Here is a 6,192-nt window from a genome sequence, read left to right as displayed (position 1 = left end):
CGATCGCAGGATGCCTTACTCCAGAAATTCGTGGGGCCATTTACAAGTTGTCGACTTTGGTACAATGGATCTCACAGAAAGAGATTAAGACGTCCTCTATTGAATCCACGAGGTGGGGAGCAGTGGAGACGGTCTGTCTCTTTGAGAAATACCTACCCACTAGCATGCTCACGATACAAGTCCACCTTCTTGTGCATCTTGTGGACGAAGTGGAGATTGCTGGACTTGTCCATACGCGATGGATGTTCTTCTTGGAGTGCTTCATGAAAACCCTGAAAGGCTTTGTGCGACAACGAGCTCGGCCAGAAGGTAGCATGGCCGAAGGTTGGTTGGTGTCAGAGGCGTTAGTGCATATCTCACAATGGCTACCAACGGTGGAACCAGACAATGAAATGCTATGGACGCTGAAGGACGATGATAGACTGACTGGAGATGTGGTAGTTGGAAATGGGGTAGAAAAAAGAATGGATGCCTCAATGGAAGAGAAGGTGAATCGCTTTTGTATGTTGCACCATGCCTCCATGGAGACGTGGCTCGCCAAGTACCAGATTGCAAGGCAAGATCGAGAGGAAGCGCGAGCTGAATTCTGACGCAATACGTGTCATTGACCGATTCGATATCCCGAAGGCATGGAGGAGATGCCGCGGTTTATGTCAACACGATGGTTGCATGGAGCCTTGACCGCAGCATCCAGCGAAGGGACAGAGGTCTCAATGGAGGAGTGGGAGTTCTCAAGGGGATGTAGTCCAAAGGTGATGAGGGGTTTAGAATATATCGTATCTAAATTTTATATGCGACATCTAATTTGAGTGTTTCAATGTACAGTACAAAATATATAGTACAGCATGGTCGTGCGGACGACATTTTCGCGTGGAGCGTATTGACAAAATGCGCTCCACAATGGACTGTGGTGTCATGGCAAGGTTTGAGCAAGAGAGCCGGCGACGAGCAACGGATCCGAACACGGTTGTGGATGAGATGGAGTATTTTGGAAACTTGCAAAGTATTATTACGGTGGATTACCGTAGCTTCTCCATAATACTATTCGATGTGCAGTGGTTCAAAGTGGTACTTGGAGGAGCTGGAGCAACAGTTCGACGAGGTCCATCTGGATTTCTCGAAATAGATTCCGGAAAAAAATGGACATATTTGCGCGACACCTTTGTGTTGCCGGCCCATTGTGAACAGGTGCATAGAGTCATTTGCTTGCTAATTGTAATACGACATGGTTTATGTCACAATGGTTTGAACTCGCTTTGTACGTGTTTGTGAACAGGTAATCTTTTATCCAAATCCCCGATAACCTCGATGGTAGTATGTTATACCTTCAACTCCTCGAAGTGCGAGAGTATATGATCAAAGCGATATTCCGGGCATAGATGAATATAATATGCAAATAGAGGGGTCGATATTACAAGGGGTGGAGGCCGCCGCAAGCTTGGAGCCCGCATCGGCTAACAATGATGGAGATACAGGAGTCCAAGAATTTTTTGAGAACGAGGCAGACTCATTCTTTTGTGGTGACATGTCTATCGACCTTCTAGTGTATGCAGAGTTGTGTCATGAGATTAACATGGGACCATAGGATACTTCATTCTTGGAGAATTGTATTACTCAATTCGTTGTTTAGATCGCATCATAAAGGTACATAAGATATGTATTTTAAGAGGGATTTTTTAAAAATGATTTATATTACTATGCTTTGTATAGTTTAAATTGATTATTCTAACACCATTTTTTATCTGTGCAGGTGACATTTTTAGGATGAGTCGAGGGATGAGCGATGAGGAGTTTTAGGACATGATGGCACGCATGTCTCCAGACCAGCTCGCGAGATTCAGAGAGATGGCAGACCAGGAGCTGTCTCGTTCTTCGTCAGGGCGCTCTGCTAGATCTGCTTCAGCGCGATCAGATGCTTCAGCTTCGAGCAGACGATCTCGACGCTCACGACTTGGGCCAGAGGGAGGGACTGCATCGGGATCAGGGGGATGCTGCTGTGGAGACACGGATGTGGTGTCTCCGTCTCGTCGTTCAGCTAGAGCTGCGTCACCTCCAGGATTTGTCACACCTGTGGGGACGTCTACTCCAGTTACTCCGGCTTTTGCGCAGCCGTCAGCAGCAGGTGGCACCCCTTTGAGTGCCACTGCGAGAGAGGTTACCCCCGTCGGTACACCAGATGTAGAGGGGTCTCCTGGATATGCCCAGGAGCGTGGACGGAGATGGGAGAGAACCCATCTTAGGCAGACTCCTAGGGGTTATGGATATCTGGTTGATAGTAGGTCATGAGCCATCATCATGAATGATGAGGGGAGGAGGGTGATGGCTCGCATGAGAGAGTTGTGCCAACAAGTTTTTCGGCACAACGTCCTGAATCATTGGAAGAACATACAGGAGGGGAGCAAGGACTACATAGTAGCATCCTTGCACGAGGAGTTTCTGATGCCAGCCGCAGTAGATAGATTCTCTACGGGCTGGATGATGGATTGCATGCGTGCATACATGTCACATAGACGATCCGATGCACGCAAGGCAATCAAGAGTGAGGCTGCAAAGCCCGAGTGGTTAGATGCAGACGACTAGCGCCGACTGAGGGAGGAGGCTACAGATTCGCCAGGACGTTGGAGTCAGCAGCGGGAGGCGGCGAGGGCACGACTCAAGGCCAGAGTGGTCCATCATCTTGGGAGTGGCGGCGGCCACATGACATATTTGGAGGACTTTGTAAGTTTCTCTTTTGTTTTACTTGTTTGTTTTTTTGAAATATTCTTTGTACTGACAATCATGTTTCTAACAGTTAGCATTTTGTTTTCTTTGCAGCACTCCATTACAAATCGCGATCCGCAAGGCCTTGAGACTCGATATGCAGAGAGGCACGGTCTCAATGTATTGATCGACTGATTGTATAGACGCGGCAGCCCTGTAAGTCACTCATCTTTCTTGTCCGTAGTTACCATGAGATATTTGAATGCATTATTGTATGGTGGATTGATGTGTTGTTTCTTTTTCTGCAGAATCCGTTCGATGCTCCTTTGCGGCGGGACGAGCTTTCGGGGGAAGAGGATTTGTAGCTCGCCCTTGGATCCTTGGAGCTCACAGACCTTTATTTTTTAGTCGCCTAATCTATGTATACATTTTCTATGTATTAGTGATATCCTGTCGTGATTGTACCAATCGCATTTTATGCGATCATGTATTTATTTCATGTATCAGTTTTATGATTTCAGTATACATTCTTTTTTTTTGTAAGCGCTTTGTATACAGTAGTGCAGAAACTATTTTGTATGGCTCTCATACAGCACACAGTGCTATATGTGGCAGGGCAACTTGCTGCCCTGCCACAAAAAAAAAATTCCATGTTACCGTCGCTATTTGCGTCGCAAATTTTCTGCTCGCGTCGCTATTGGCATCGCTATGTGCCTCGCAAATTTACTGGTTGCGACGCCAATAGCAACGTTTCTATGGCGTCGTCAATAACGATGTTTTTTGCGACGACGGGGGTAAATTTTGTTGTTTGTATTTTCATCGCTTTAAACGTGGGTATAAGGTCTATATCTTGTAGTGAATTCTTCAAAATGCCCCCTGAGTCATCACTTGACTTATCATAGGCCTAGTAGCGCCTCCACTCCTCAAATGTAATTGAGTCAAGGGTAGATCCGCATGGTAGCAAGAATAAATCAAGCAACAAATCAATCTAGATGGGCAAACATTGACGAGCTTGATAGGAAAAGGTGTGTTAAGACCCCCACGTCGTAGTGCGGCAGACACTGACCAGTCTGATAGTAAAGGCTGTGTTAATACCCTGCTAATGTGTGAAGTCCTAGACCAGTAGACACTGACCAGCTTATTAAAAGAAGTTGTGCTAAGACCTTGGATGAGTCAATAAACTCTACACTTAGATTGCTGAGGATAGCAATTCAGTAAGCAGGGGTGAGTGTAAGGGCCTTGTAGCTATACCATGGCATTGCTACCAAAAACACCTATATAAGGAGTACTAGTGACTCTGAGCCTTGCTTGATTTCCACTCTACATGTGATTCCCTATACCTAATGGTGAACACTCATATGTGCAGCATCATGAGGGTGTAGTCCTAGGATGTGTCTATATTGTATTGTTTCTTTCATTGAATAATACAAGAGTATATTGTGCTCTCACATATCATGTTATGGTTCTGTGCGATGTTGAGTGAGTGAACGAGTGTAGGTGCATCACACCTTTGGACGGGGGATTTTCAAATTTTGGGTCACCTTTTTAGATGCCCAGAGGGACCTACCTAATTTGGGGTGGTAAAAGTTCGGTTGGGGAAGTAAAGGGGACACAGAGGAACAAGCCTATTAGTGGTAGAGAAAAAGGGAAAAAGGGAGTGGATAAAATGTGCACACCACCCCTCTCCCATTGGCCCACCTCAAATCAAATGTCATTAGAAGGGTCATTAACTCGTAAGCTAAAAGCCCTTTTTTGAGTCCATATTCCCCCTAATGTATGAAACTTTCCTTGATAGTTATGTTGAGTAATGTTTGTTTTGGCTATCTTTGTGGTCACATTATGCATTTGAGATTTGATGTGCTTGCCATCAAGAGACGAAGTCAATTATATTGCAATGATTGAGAGAGTTTAGGTTCTGGAGGTTTAAGGTATGCTAGGTAAAGTGGGACAAGAGGGAGCACTAGTCTTTGATACCAAGATGCCATGACTGGGATCCATCCAAATCTTCATGGAACTACATCATTTTGATGGATATGAGACATTGAACAAAATGATACAATCTAGCACACATAGAACCATTTTGATTATCTCTGGACCTCTTCAAAAGGCATCAAGTACATCAATGTGGGCATCAAGAAACCCTAGTATGCAAAACCTAGTGTGGTTTCATTCCTAAATAAGTGGATTCTAACTTATTTACTACATTTTCTTTCCTTTGCAATGTGTTAATCATACTAGAAGCCTTTGATTGCATCAATAGTGACACTAGCAAATCATATATTTGAACCATGCTTAAACCCTAAGGTTTTGGCCACTTTGAAAATGGATCCCTAAACCTAATTAACCCTAAATACCCTTGGAAGTGATTTATGACTGCATATTTCATGTTGGCTTGGCAAGAAAACTAAACTAACATTTTCCTATGAGTAAAAAGGTAGATACCATATCCCTTGTTTTAAGTAACCCTTACCAATAAAACGAGAACAATTAGATACCATTGAATGAGACAAATAGTGATGTATGGGATTGATTTCACTACACTTCTTTGCAAATCGTAAGTAATATGTCACATTCATGGATTATTAAAATGACATGACCTTGGTGTCCTTGTCAAGTATGAGTATTGCTAAGGCATTTGATATACTCATGGACTAAAAAAATGATTAAATGCAATCGGGTAATTATGTAAAATGCATTTAGTTTGATGGCTATTTCAAATACAATGGGTTCATAGTGGGAATGTACATGCCACCTCAAACATCGTAAGGACCATGATAGTTTACAAGGGAGTAGAAGTGTGAACCCTTGAGCATGCATTTTGAGGGCAAGTGCAAGAAACAATGATAATGAAAAGCAAACAATTGATTATGTTAATCAATCAATGATCAAAATGTGGATAAGTATTGAGGTCACCATATAGAACTACTCTTAACATTTAGAATTGTTGAGAATTGATATGACATTATATAGAGGGGGGATAATAAGTGCACCACCCTACCAAACAAGAGTAGCTAACTTGATTAAGTTGAACACATGGTGACCAAATGGTCTCGAGTTCAATTCCTACATCCACACACGCGTTTAGGTTTAGGAATAAAAAGGGGGATTTCAACGCGAGTTAGCAAGTTGATAAAACAAGTAGCTAACCACAAGGGTGGCCACTTGATTACTAGAACAAAAAGGTGCAGCACCTTCGAGAAGGTTCAACGAATGGACTAACAAGTATGAAAACTTTATGCCATTGCATGTTAGGGATATGCACATGCATTACCTTGTGACAAAATGCCCAATCAATATTACACGTGGCAATGCGCTATGCTTAAAATGGCATTCACAATGTAACCAAGTCTCAACAGGAAAACGATACAAACAAGGGGATGGACGCACTATTAATAATAGAAGGTGGAAATACATTTCACGTTTACTATTGACTAAAAATGGTGTATTAAGGAAGGTATAAAATGACCAATAGATAGAAACATGGAAGAAGAG

This window comes from Lygodium microphyllum, chromosome 13 (genome assembly GCF_053477565.2).
Source record: "Lygodium microphyllum isolate KBCC chromosome 13, Lygodium_microphyllum_v1.1.10, whole genome shotgun sequence".
NCBI lineage: Eukaryota > Viridiplantae > Streptophyta > Polypodiopsida > Schizaeales > Lygodiaceae > Lygodium > Lygodium microphyllum.
Note: the sequence above shows the minus strand (reverse complement) of the source record.